Here is a 13957-nt window from a genome sequence, read left to right on the forward strand (position 1 = left end):
TTTAGTTTCTGCTTTTTCGGGGCAAAGTTACCTTCACTGAAGGAAAACAGAGAAAGAAACATGCCTCTAATCTCTCAGCACAGAGGGGGCGGAATACTAGGTCAAAATGGTGTATATATTGTCAGCTGGGGTCAGTGCTTTTGAGATTTTTTAAAACTTCTTTGGGGGTTGTGGGTTTGGATTTTTGGACTTATTTGGTTATACAGGAAGATTTCATTAAGGGGTTTGGGGCATGTTCAGAAATGACTATAATGTAAAAGCAGAAGTCATCAATAAAACTGATTTTTAAAACACACCAGAGTCTCCTTTCACTGTTTAGATTCTACCCTCTGTAACATCTACATAGCTCTAAGCATTAATGATTATATCTTGCTCAATCTCCTTGCCATAGTTGGGATTAAGGTTTAAACAGCCCTATTAAATTACAATTTTGTTTAAAGAATCTATTTCTAGGTCTTTAGAGAGCTTTGAATTACAAAGAAATCAATATTTCTTTATTCTTCTGTTATAGCTTTGAAGTGAAAGGAGCTCGTCATAGATTTAAATAAAGCAAAACCCATCCATTCCAACTCTCTGATTTTATAGATAAGGAAACTGAGGTCCCAAGAGCTTAAGTTACTTGCTCAATGGGACACTAGTTGGAAATGGCAGACCCAAGTTTGAAATCCAGGAAACAGGACCATAGATTTAGAACTGGGAAGAACCTTAGAGGCCTTTGGTTCCAGCCTACAGATGTGGAAACTGAGACACAGAAAGGTTGAGTAACTTGTCCAGTATTACTGAGCTGGGAAGTATCTGAGACAAGATTTGAACCAAGGTCTTCCTGATTCCAAGTTGAGGTAGCTAGTTAGCTCAGTGGATAGAGCAATGGGTTTCAGTCAGAAATACTTGAGTTCAAATCCAGCTTCAGACATTTTACTGCCTGTGTGAACCTAGGCAAGTCACTTAACCTCTGTCTACCTCAGTTCGCTCAACTGTAAAATGAAGATAATAATAGCAACTAGCTTTGTCTGGCACATTATAAGAGCTTTCTGTCCTTCACAATCCCCCACACCAGGGGTGTCAAACTCAAGTAGAAACAGGCTACTAAATAGTTTATGAAGGTTATGCAGGTTAGATACTGACTTAGAAAATCACATATTAACATTATCTATGTTCAGTTGTATTTTCATTTATTTCATGTATTATTTCATTTACTATATTCATTTCATTTCATTCATTATAATATTCAATATTAAATTAAATATTTCCCAATTATATTTTAATCTGGTTTGGCTGCACTTGGGAGTGTTGGTTGCAATGTGGTCAGCAGTCCTGAGTTTTGACATTTCTTCTCTCTACCCCAATGTTTATTGATTTGCCTGAATTAATGCCTTAATGACTTTTTCATGTTATTTAAAAAATGAAAAAGACAAAGATAATACTCCTTTTCACCTTTACAGAGACCCACGTCTGCTAACTCTGCTGATGAGATGGAATTTTGCTATTTATCTACTCAGCTATGTATGCACATTTCATTTCCAAGCATCTACTCTATTTTGCCTATTCATACTTTCTGATATGTGTTGATGCACTTGAGCTCTCAGGCTCAAATCCATATAGCCAGGGTAACCCTCTGGACACGTTCTCTTTTATTCTCCGGACCATGCTGAACATGAGGAGTCTGGGAAAGGACAGACAACGAGAGGTCAAACAGGATTTTCTTCTTCCCTAAAGGGATGGAGAACACAACAGGTCTCCTCCAGGGGGATGAGTGACACTTGTGCTGTCTTCGGGTAGAGTCTGCACAACCTCAGCTGTCAGCCCTTGGCTGCCTTCAACCAACAGCGAATGAAAGCAAGATCAAGTTCAGATAATTCCCCTTTCCTTCCTTCCCCTAGAAGATACCTAGGAAAAGTTTAGTCTGAGGCAGGCATTGACTTATAAACTTTGAAAAAAAAAAAATGACCTCTATTATGGCACATTTTAATCACCTTGTAACAACCCTTCAAAATGGGAGACAATTCATGTTGCCCGCCCAGTGGCCTCTGGGAACAAATACAAGTAGTACTAAAGTTGAACTGCTTACATTCCTACATGGAAAGACAATATTTGTAACTCTTGAAACTTTTCAGTATCTGGGTAGTTGGTGGGATTACACACACACACACACACACACACACAGACACACACACACACACACAGACACACACACACACAGCACAGAGTGAATTGAATAGGATGGGATCATATCTTAAAAAAATGAAATTAAGCGGTGAAAGAGAAATATATTGGGAGGAGAAAGGGAGAAATGGAATGGGGCAAATTATCTCTCATAAAAGAGGCAAGCAAAAGACTTTTTAGTGGAGGGGAAAAGAGGGCAGGTGAGAGAAAAATATGAAATTTACTCATCACATTCTACTAAAGGAAGGAATAAAATGTACACTCATTTTGGTATGAAAACCTATCTTACAATACAGGAAAGTGGGGGAGAAGGGGATAAACAGGGTGGGGAGGATGATGGAAGGGAGGGCAACGGGAGGAGGGAGCAATCTGAAGTCAACACTCTTGGGGAGGGACAGGATCAAAAGAGAGAATAGAAGCAATGGGGGGCAAGATAGGATGGAGGGAAATATAGTTAGTCTTACACAACACGACCATTATGGAAGTCATTTGCAAAACTACACAGATATGGCCTATATTGAATTGCTTACCTTCCCAAAGGGAATGGGTGGGGAGGGAGGGATGAAGAGAAGTTGGATCTCAAAGTTTTAGGAACAACTGTTGAGTTCTGTTCTTGCTACTAGAAAATAAGAAATACAGGTAATGGAGTATAGAAAGTTATCTGGCCCTACAGGACAAAAGAAAAGATGGGGACAAGAGAAGGGAGGGATGATAGAAAAGAGGGCAGATTGGTAAGAGGGGCAATTAGAATGTTTGGTGTTTTGGGGTGGGGGGAGGAGACAAATGGGGAGAAAATTTGGAACCCAAAATTTTGTGAAAATGAATGTTAAAAGTTAAATAAATAAATTTAAAAAAAAACAAAAACAAATACAAGTAGTAAATGAAAGTAGGGGATGGTTATTTTTTTCTCACTGTAATCAACCAAGAAAATTTTGCAGGAGATTTTTCTTATTTCTGTCTGGTCAGCTTTAGTTGTCAAAACCCAAACCAACAGCCACATGGTTTTCATTTCCTGGCCTCCTCCTTGTGTCTCAGGAGCAATCCCTATGCTTTAAAACAAAGGCACTATTCTCTGACTGGGAATTATGGCCACTGTCACCCTCAATCACAGTTTTCAAAGTAGAGAATTTGAAATCTAGAAATGAATAGCAGACTATATCCTTTATCAGCTAAAATAACAAATGGCTAAAACAATAAATCAGGTACCCTTTTCCCGTAAGCAAGTCCTGCTAGAGACTTAAAAAGCAGAAAATTAACCCCTGCCTTGGAAACTGTCTGATTGGTATTTGGGGATTGGATTTGGAACATTCATAGAGAGAATCTTAGAGCTAGAAAGAACATTAGAAGAATGTACAATTGAAACTACCACTACCACCACCACCACCCACACCCATACCCACACCCACACACACACACACACACACACACACACACACACACACACACACACATATAATTTGAGGAGAAAACTGAGGTCCCAAAAGTTAAAATGTTTTGCCCTAGGTCACCCGGCTAGTTTTCTCACTTGAAAAAAAGTGAGATTGAATTTAGCATAACTTCAAGTATTTATAAATTTGATAGACATGCAAAAATCTTACCTACGTGGAGCTTGGCCTTGGATTATATTTTGGAGTAAGGTTACCTTCGAGGACTGTTCTTGCTTACTCCTAAGCATTAGACCTAGTATCCCATTTCACCTTAAGCTGACCTTCTAATCTCCAAACTGAATCTTAGAATTTTGGAATAGGAGAGATTTTGTAGATTATCCTATTTTACAGATCAAGAAACTGAGGCCAAGCGAAGGGAGAACTGAGAAAGAGAAGCAGGCGGAGCCAAGATGGCGGAGTAGAAAGACGCACATACACATAGCTCCAAACCCACAACCCACAGAACGGCTAGAGAGGACCAACTCACGGTGAATTCTGCACCCAGAGGCCATGGAATATTGGAGCGAGGGAGATTTCTGTTCCGGAGGGACCTGCAAACCTCTCACGGGGGGGTCCTTCGCGCTGCGGACTGGGCGCTGGGACTGGGAGCAGAGAGCAGCCCTGCAGCGGCCGTAATACCGTGAGGAAAAGATCCGAGCGGGCTACGGGAACAGGATCTCCAGCGGCCAGGCGGGTCCCTCCACCCACAGAGGGACCTGCAAACCTCTCGCAAAAGGTCCGTCGCGCTGCAGACGCGGAGCCCAGCCCAGACCTGCGGCGGCCACGGCTCCGACAGGTACAGATCCGAGCAGGCTTCAGGGATGGGATCTCCAGCGGGGGCACAAGCCCCTCCGCCCACAGGTGACGAGGGTCGGTGAGAGAGTCTCTTTGGCGGGTCGAGAGGGGAGTGGGATGCCCCCATGGCTCGGGCCCCCCCGGGAGACAGAAGCTGAGAGGCGGCTGCAGACAGGGGCTCCCCAAGCGGGCGGGAGCCTGGATCCATTGTGGAAGGTCTGTACATAAACCCCCTGAGGGAACTGAGCCTGAGAGGCGGCCCTGCCCTGACCTGACCACCTGAACTTAATTCTCACACTGAATAGCAGCCCTGCCCCCGCCAAAAGCCCTGAGGCTGGGAAGCAGCATTTGAATCTCAGTCCCCAAAAGCTGGCTGGGAGGACCAGGAGGCGAGGTGAGTGTGAGGAGAATATTCAGAGGTCAAGTCACTGGCTGGGGAGAATGCCCAGAAAAGGGAAAAGAAATAAAACTATTGAAGGCTACTTTCTTGGAGAACAGACATTTCCTCCCTTCCTTTCTGATGAGGAAGAACAATGCTTACCATCAGGCAAAGACACAAAAATCAAGGATTCTGTGTCCCAGCCCACCCAATGGGCTCAGGCCATGGAAGAGCTCAAAATGAATTTTGAAAATCAAGTTAGAGAGGTGGAGGAAAAACTGGGAAGAGAAATGAGAGGGATGAAAGAGAAGCATGAAAAGCAGATCTCCCTGCTAAAGGAGAACCAAAAAAATGTTGAAGAAATTAACACCTTGAAAACTAGCCTAACTCAATTGGAAAAAGAGGTTCAAAAAGCCAATGAGAAGAATGCTTTCAAAAGCAGAATTAGCCAAATGGAAAAGGAGATTCAAAAGCTCACTGAAGAAAATAGTTCTTTCAAAACTAGAATGGCAGAGATGGAGGCTAAGGACTTTGTGAGAAAGACAGATATCACAGAACATAGTGAGAAGATTGGAAAAATGGAAGATAATGTGAAATATCTTATTGGAAAAACAACTGACCTGGAAAATAGATTCAGGAGAGACAATGTAAAAATTCTGGGACTACCTGAAAACCATGATCAAAAGAAGAGCCTAGACATCATCTTCCATGAAATTATCAAGGAAAACTGCCCTGAGATTCTAGAACCAGAGGGCAAAATAAATATTCAAGGAATCCACAGAACACCGCCTGAAAGAGATCCAAAAAGAGAAACTCCTAGGAACATTGTGGCCAAATTCCAGAATTCCCAGGTGAAAGAGAAAATATTACAAGCAGCTAGAAAGAAACAATTCAAGTATTGTGGAAATACAATCAGGATAACACAAGATCTAGCACCCTCTACATTAAGGGATAGAAGGGAATGGAATAGGATATTCCAGAAGTCAAAGGAACTAGGACTAAAACCAAGAATCACCTACCCAGCAAAACTGAGTATAGTACTTCAGGAGAAAAAATGGTCTTTCAATGAAATAGAGGATTTTCAAATTTTCTTGATGAAAAGATCAGAGCTGAAAAGAAAATCTGACTTTCAAACACAAGAATGAAGAGAAGCATGAAAAGGTGAACAGCAAAGAGAAGTCATAAGGGACTTACTAAAGTTGAACTGTTTACATTCCTACATGGAAAGACAATATTTGTAACTCTTGAAACACTTCAGTATCTGGGTAGTGGGTGGGAGTACACACACACACATGCACACATGCACACATACATAGAGACAGAGTGCACAGAGTGAATTGAAAAGGATGGGATCATATCTTAAAAAAAAAAATGAAATCAAGCAGTGAGAGAGAAATATTGGGAGGAGAAAGGGAGAAATTGAATGGGGCAAATTATCTCTCATAAAAGAGGCAAGCAAAAGACTTATTAGTGGAGGGATAAAGAGGGGAGGCAAGAGAAAAACATGAGGTCTACTCTCATCACATTCCACTAAAGGAAAGAATAAAATGCACACTCATTTTGATAGGAAAACCTATCTCACAATACAGGAGAGTGGGGGACAAGGGCACAAACAGGGTGGGGGGGATGATAGAGGGGAGGGCATGGGGAGGAGAATGCAATCCGAGGTCGACACTCATGGGGAGGGAAAGGACCATAAGAGGGACAGGATAGGATGGAGGGAAATATAGTTAGTCCTATACAACACAACTATTATGGAAATCATTTGCAAAACTACAGAGATTTGGCCTATATTGAATTACTTGTCTTCCAAAGGGAAGGGGTGGAGAGGGAGGGAGCTAAAGAAGTTGGAACTCAAAGTGTTAGGATCAACTGTGATGTTCTTACCACTAGGAAATAAGAAATACAGGTTAAGGGGTAAAGAAAGCTATCTGGCCCTACAGGACAAAAGAGAAGACGGAGACAAGGGCAGAGAGGGAGGATAGAAGAGAGAGCAGATTGGTCACAGGGGCAATTAGAATGCTTGGGTTTGGGGGGGGAGGGAATAAAAGGGGAGAAAATTTGTAACCCAAAATTTTGTGAAAATAAATGTTAAAAGTTAAATAAAAAAAAAAAAGAAAGAGAAGCAGATCAATGAATGGAACATGCAACTAAAGAAACTAGAAAATCAACAAATTTTAAAACCCCTGTTATAATAACAAATAGAAATCCTGAAAAATCAAAGAAGAGATAACTAAAAATGAATAATAAGGCTAAGGACACACTTCTTTACTAAAATAAAAACATAGAATCTAAGAAAAGGAAGGGACCTCAGAGCAGTCTGCACAACCCATATCTAAGCCAGAACCTCCTCTTTAATATCCCAGGTGAATGATCTTCTAACCTCTGCTAGAAGACTATTAACCATAGAGAACTAACTCAAGACAGCTTATTCTACTTACATGAGCTAGTCTCCCTGAGGACAGAGAAAGTACTTGTGTTATCTCTTTGTGTGGTATTTTTGCCTCTGGACTTGTCATTTCATCCAAGTGAGGAATTCTTGATGTAGAAGCTACCCTCTCCTACAAAGAACGGCAAGTCACATCTGTTAATCACCATTGCAAGATTGCCTGGTATGGTAGAAAAACAACGAATCAGGAGACCTCAGTTACAGGCCAATATTTGTCAGGTAAAAAATGATATTAGAGTCCTGAATTTAGAGTCAGGATCTCAGTTCATATCTGCATAACTGAAGCAACTTTGATGAAGTTCCTTTACCACCTCTGGATCTCAGTTCATAGGATTAGCTAAAAAGACCTTAAAGACCTTTGAGTTCAACCCCCTCATTTCACAGTTGAGGAAACTGAGTCACAGGAAAGTTAAATAACTTACTCTGGGTCACACAACTAACATGTCTCTAGGTCCTCCTGACTCCAAATCCAGTGTTCTGTCCACTCATACTCATTTGTAAAAACTAAGTTAAACTGACCTTAAATGATCTTTACATTTCCTGCTAGCTCTAAATCTTATAATACTACGAAACTTAAACTGGCTAACTTTGAGCAAAGCATCTCACTGAACTTGGTTCCTTTATCTTCAAAATGGAGATACCACCACCTGCCTTGCCTGCTTCACAGGGTGGTTGTGAGGTTGTAATGCAGTGAGGTCCATCAATGCTCTTTAAAAACTAAGCAGCGGGGACGGAGCCAAGATGGCGGAGTAGAAAGACACACATATGCAGGGTCTCCCCACACAGCCCATAAAATACCTGTAGAGAGGGACTCTCAACAAATTCTGGACCAGCAGAAGTGAAGAACAGAGTGGAGGAGATTTCCAGCCCTGGGTGACTTGAAAGACCCACAGGAAACGTCAGTTTCACCAGACGCGGAACAGAGCCCAGCCCAGCCTTGGCCGCGTGGTATGGCTCACGAACAGCACTTGGGGGCGGAATCTCCAGTCGCGGAATCCCCAGTCCCAGTACCAGTGGTTCCCAGATCCCTCAACCCACAGGTGCCAAAGGTCAGTGACAGGGTATTTTCAATTGGTCAGGAAGGGAGAAGGGCCTTCCCATAGCTCTGGCAGCAGGCAGAGGCCACAGAGGCTGCACAGCAGCACATACGGACCACTCCATTGTTGGCACTGAAGAGCTGAGTCTTACCTCAGCCCTGTGTGGAGGCCCTGGCTGAGCTTGTCTTTGTCTCACACTGAATGGCAGCCATCCAGCTTATCTGAAAATCAGCCCCCAGTGCTGACTTGGCGGAACTGGAGGCCAGGTGGCTGTGGAGAGGTAACTGCTAAGATTCTGGGCACAAAAATCCCTCTCTGCATCCAGACCAGTACGCACTAGATCATGCCACCTTGGAGGAACTGAGATCTCACAGATTCCCAGAGTATATCCTACTCTTCACAAAGGACCCAAAAGTCACATAACTGGTTGTGGAAAATGCCCAAAAAAGGGAAAAAAAATAAGACTATTGAAGGTTACTTTCTTGGTGAACAGATATCTTCTCCCATCCTTTCAGGTGAGGAAGAACAATGCTTACCATCAGGGAAAGACATAAAAGTCAAGGCTTCTATATCCCAAACATCCAAAATAAATATTCAATGGGCTCAGGCCATGGAAGAGCTCAAAAAGGATTTTGAAAATCAAGTTAGAGAGGTGGAGGAAAAACTGGGAAGAGAAGTGAGAGAGATGCAAGAAAAGCATGAAAAGCAGGTCAACACCTTGCTAAAGGAGACTCAAAAAAATGCTGAATAAAGTAACACCTTTAAAAACAGGCTAACTCAACTGGCAAAAGAGGTTCAAAAAGCCAATGAAGAGAAGAATGCTTTCAAAAGCAGAATTAGCCAAATAGAAAAGGAGGTCCAAAAGCTCACTGAAGAGAATAGTTCTTTCAAAATTAGAATGGAACAGATGGAGGCTAATGACTTTATGAGAAACCAAGAAATCACAAAACAAAACCAAAAGAATGAAAAAATGGAAGATAATGTGAAATATCTCATTGGAAAAACAACTGACCTGGAAAATAGATTCAGGAGAGACAATTTAAAAATTATGGGACTACCTGAAAGCCATGATCAAAAAAAGAGCCTAGACATCATCTTTCATGAAATTATCAAGGAAAACTGCCCTGATATTCTAGAACCAGAGGGCAAAATAAATATTGAAAGAATCCACCAATCACCTCCTGAAAGAGATCCAAAAAGAGAAACTCCTAGGAACATTGTTGCCAAATTCCAGAGTTCCCTGGTCAAGGAGAAAATATTGCAAGCAGCTAGAAAGAAACAATTCAAGTATTGTGGAAATACAATCAGGATAACACAAGATCTAGTGGCTTCTACATTAAGGGATCAAAGGGTGTGGAATATGATATTCCAGAAGTCAAAGGAACTAGGACTAAAACCAAGAATCACCTACCCAGCAAAACTGAGTATAATACTTCAGGGGAAAAAATGGTCTTTCAATGAAATAGACGACTTTCAAGCATTCTTAATGAAAAGACCAGAGCTGAAAAGAAAATCTGACTTTCAAACACAAGAATGAAGAAAAGCATGAAAAGGTGAACAGCAAAGAGAAGTCATAAGGGACTTACTAAAGTTGAACTGTTTACATTCCTACATGGAAAGACAATATTTGTAACTCTTGAAACTTTTTTCAGTATCTGGGTAGTTGGTGGGATTACACACACACACACACACACACACACACACACAGAGCACAAGGTGAAATGAATAGGATGGGATCATATCTTAAAATAATGAAATTAAGCAGTGAGAGAGAAATATATTGGGAGGAGAAAGGGAGAAATGGAATGAGGCAAATTATCTCTCATAAAAGAGTCAAGTAAAAGACTTTTCAGTGGAGGGAAAAAGGGGAGAGGTGAGAGAAAAAACATGAAGCTTACTCTCATCACATTTAACTAAAGGAAGGAATAAAATGCACACTCATTTTGGTATGAAAACCTATCTTACAATACAGGATAGTGAGGGAGAAGGGGATAAGCAGGGTGGGGGGGCAAATGGAAGGGAGGGCAGTGGGAGGAGGGAGCAATTTTGGGGAGGGACAGGATCAAAAGAGAGAATAGAAGCAATGGGGGGCAGGATAGGATGGAGGGAATTATAGTTAGTCTTACACAACATGACTATTATGGAAGTCATTTGCAAAACTACACAGACATGGCCTATACTGAATTGCTTGTCTTCCCAAAGGGAATGGGTGGGGAGGGAGAGATGAAGAGAAGCTAGAACTCAAAGTTTTAGGAACAACTGTTGAGTACTGTTCTTGCAACTAGGAAATAAGAAATACAGGTAATGGGGTACAGAAATTTATCTTGCCCTTCAGGACAAAAGAGAAGATGGGGATAAGGGAAGGGAGGGATGTTAGAAGGGAGGACAGATTGGTGATAGGGGTAATTAGAATGTTTGGGGGTGGAGGGAGGGGAGAAATGGGGACAAAATTTGAAACCCAAAATTTTGTGGAAATGAATGTTGAAAACTTAAATAAAACAAATTTAAATAAAAAAAAACAAAAATCAAAAAAACAAAAAACTAAGCAGCAACAGCCAGTATTGGAAAGCATGGCCAAAGAGGCCATTTCATCAGGGTGAAGTCAGGATTCAGTAAGAGTTAGTAGATGGAAAACGTGAGAAAGGAATAGCTTTAGCATGAAGAAAAGTTTGTTAACTGTGGAACAGGCAGTCCAGAGGGCACAGTGGAAGATCTGGGTGGAGTTAGAATGAAAATTTTGGGTGGGAGAATTAAGGAGAATGGGAAAGAGGAATTTGGTGGTAGGGGGTACGGAATGAGGTTTAGATGATGTACTCCAGAAGTTCAGAGTCCCTGGGATATAAAGGGTATGACACATACCTATACACATGTATGTGTCCCCGTTTATGTGTGTGTGTGTATGTTAATGTTCACCCACATTTTATAAATTATTTTGGCATATAATTGGGGAAACTAGTTTTTTATAGTTTCCTTTATATATGTAATTTTATGAAATAGCCTCTTTTCTGATGTTACTTTCTCTTTTAATTAAAAAAATGAGCAAGGAAAAATTAAAACTAAGCAACACAGATGGAAAGTACTACGATTACATGAAGGGGACACATTTCGACTGAGCAGCAAAGATAGGATTAAATCAGTTAAAGTCATATCTGAAGGTGAGGGGCATTATAGAGGAAGAAATGAGCTGTCTGCTAAAAGGGGAAAGAGAGCATTCTAATAGTATCTCAGGCTTTCTTGGAACAGCCTAAGGACTTACACCATACAATAACCCAAACACTAGTGAATACTAGACTTAAAAAAATAAATAAATAAAGGGAATCCTCAGAGAACTTCATACTGAGCAGCATCCTGTCTTCTCATCTTTGGGGAAGACAATCTTGACATTGAACTCAAATCATTGAGGCAGGCCTGTGGGCAAGTCTGAGGTATGCAGACCTTTCTTGCAGTCAAGCCCGGCAACCCCAAAGTAATACTGCCTCCTCCCTCTCATTTCCTTTGTATTACTTTAAATAAATCAAAAGCAGAGGTCTATTTCTGTCTCTTACATTTGGGATACTTAAATAACCTTAAAAGAATTAACATTTAGTGAACTTTGCTGCCCTCTTTTGCCCATCAGGAGATATTACAGGCAACAGAAGAATTTGAAAGCAAGCTATGAACAACCTATGAAATTATGGTCCAAATGACAAAAGAAATGCAAATTAAAACAGTTCTAAGCTTTTGCTTCACACCCATGATCAGCAAAGATGCACAAAAAATTGAGTTGCCAGAGGGGCTGCAGATAGACATGCATACTAATGTAGTATTGAAGTAGAATTGTGTACTGATCCAGCCATTCTGGAAAGCATTTTGGAATTATGGCCCAGAAATCATTAAACTGTACATATACTTTGATCCAGTGACACAATGATCATGTTTTTACCCTGGAGAGATCAAAGAGAAAGTAACCACAGGTACAAAAATATCTAATAACTGGTTGCTGAGTTTAAAACAAAACAAATTCAAAACAAAAACAATCCCCCAAAGATTGGGGAATGGCTGAACAAACCGTGGTATATAAATGTAATGGAATACTATTTTACTGTGAGAAATTATAAAAACAATGGATTCAGAAAAACTAGGAGGTCTTGTATGAGGTGATGCAGGATGACTTAAGCAGAAACAACAAAACAATGTATACAATGGCTACTACATTGTAGAAAAAAGAAACTGAAAGATTTAAGAATTTTGTTCAGTACAATGGCCAAATGAAACTCGAACCAGGGGTAAAGCATTACCCAACCTTCTTGATGGAGAAGTGATGTACTCAAGTTGCCAAATGTCACGTAAATTTTCAGACTGTCAGTATGGGGATGTTTTTTTGACCGACTATACTTATTATACAAAGGTTTTGGGTTTTGGGGGTTTTTTTCTTGTTTTCTTTTGCAGTTTTGGGAGACAGAAGATGAAGCATAGCTTTGCAAGAAAATAGAGGAAAAATTGAGACATTTCAAATGCACCGAAGAAAATAGTCTGAAGAAAAGACTTACAGTTTTGAAAATAGTATCTTGAATGTATTCTCTATCATTATCTCTAGGAATTTCCTCACCAGGAATTTCATTACTCTTCAAGATCACATCAGCTTTGGTACTCACACCTTACTAGCCCGTGAGCCTCTCTGATTAGGTGGAATGAGAACTACTCCCAGAACTTCCAATGAAGTGGGTGTCTTGGCCAGCAATCTCATAGTTTCCTCCTTGACTGCACTCCATTGGATATCATATCCTGGCACTGAGTATGTTTTCCCCACTCTCATCACTTTTCAAGAATCCTTTTATGTGGTCTTCCCCCAGATTGTAAGCGCCTTGAGGGCAAAGATTGTCTTTCTTTTTTTACCCCTAGGACCTGAAGACTTCTTACTCCAGGCTCATCACTATCCACCAAATTAATGCAGTATGTTTTCAGATTCTTCAACAGCTCATATAAAACTTACTAATTTTATGGAAATGGATAAAAGTGAGACTTTCTTTCTCTCACATAGACACACACACACATTTTTCATACTCATCAACAATTTCCACAGGCATGGCCTCCATCCTTTGGGGACTCTTATGGAAATGTTTCCTTTGTCATACCCTTTAGCCTGGGAAATCTGAAACATCCTGGTTATCGAATAACCTCCAGGTAGTAATACTAGCTAGTGATTTTGAATAGAAAGGACACCTGCCTTATGCATAGCCACTTACATGACAAAATTTGATTAGTGCTAAGAAGCTCCTCTTGTCCATGAGGGTAACCTACACTTCCTGCTGCAAACAATTGTTTTTACAATGCAATTGAAATAAATTAAGGATAAAAAAATAAATTAATTTAGCCATATAATCATGAAGGGATTTGAATACTGAATTTCAAGATGAGAACTGGAATGGACTTTAGGGCTCATTCAGCATAAAGGAATCAGGCGTAGGCAAGGAATATAGCAACCTTCTGTTTGATAAACCCAAGGACCCCAGCTTCTGGGATAAGAACTCATTGTTTGACAAAAATTGCTGGGAAAACTGGATAACAGTGTGGCGGAAATTAGGCATAGACCCATACCTGACACCGTACACAAGAATAAAGTCCAAATGGGTACATGATTTAGGTATAAAGATTGATACCATGAATAAACTGGAGAAGCAAGGAATAGTGTATTTATCAGATCTATGGAGAAGGGAAGAATTCTTTA

The sequence above is a fragment of the Notamacropus eugenii genome, chromosome 5, assembly GCF_028372415.1.
Source record: "Notamacropus eugenii isolate mMacEug1 chromosome 5, mMacEug1.pri_v2, whole genome shotgun sequence".
NCBI classification, from domain to species: Eukaryota; Metazoa; Chordata; class Mammalia; order Diprotodontia; family Macropodidae; genus Notamacropus; species Notamacropus eugenii.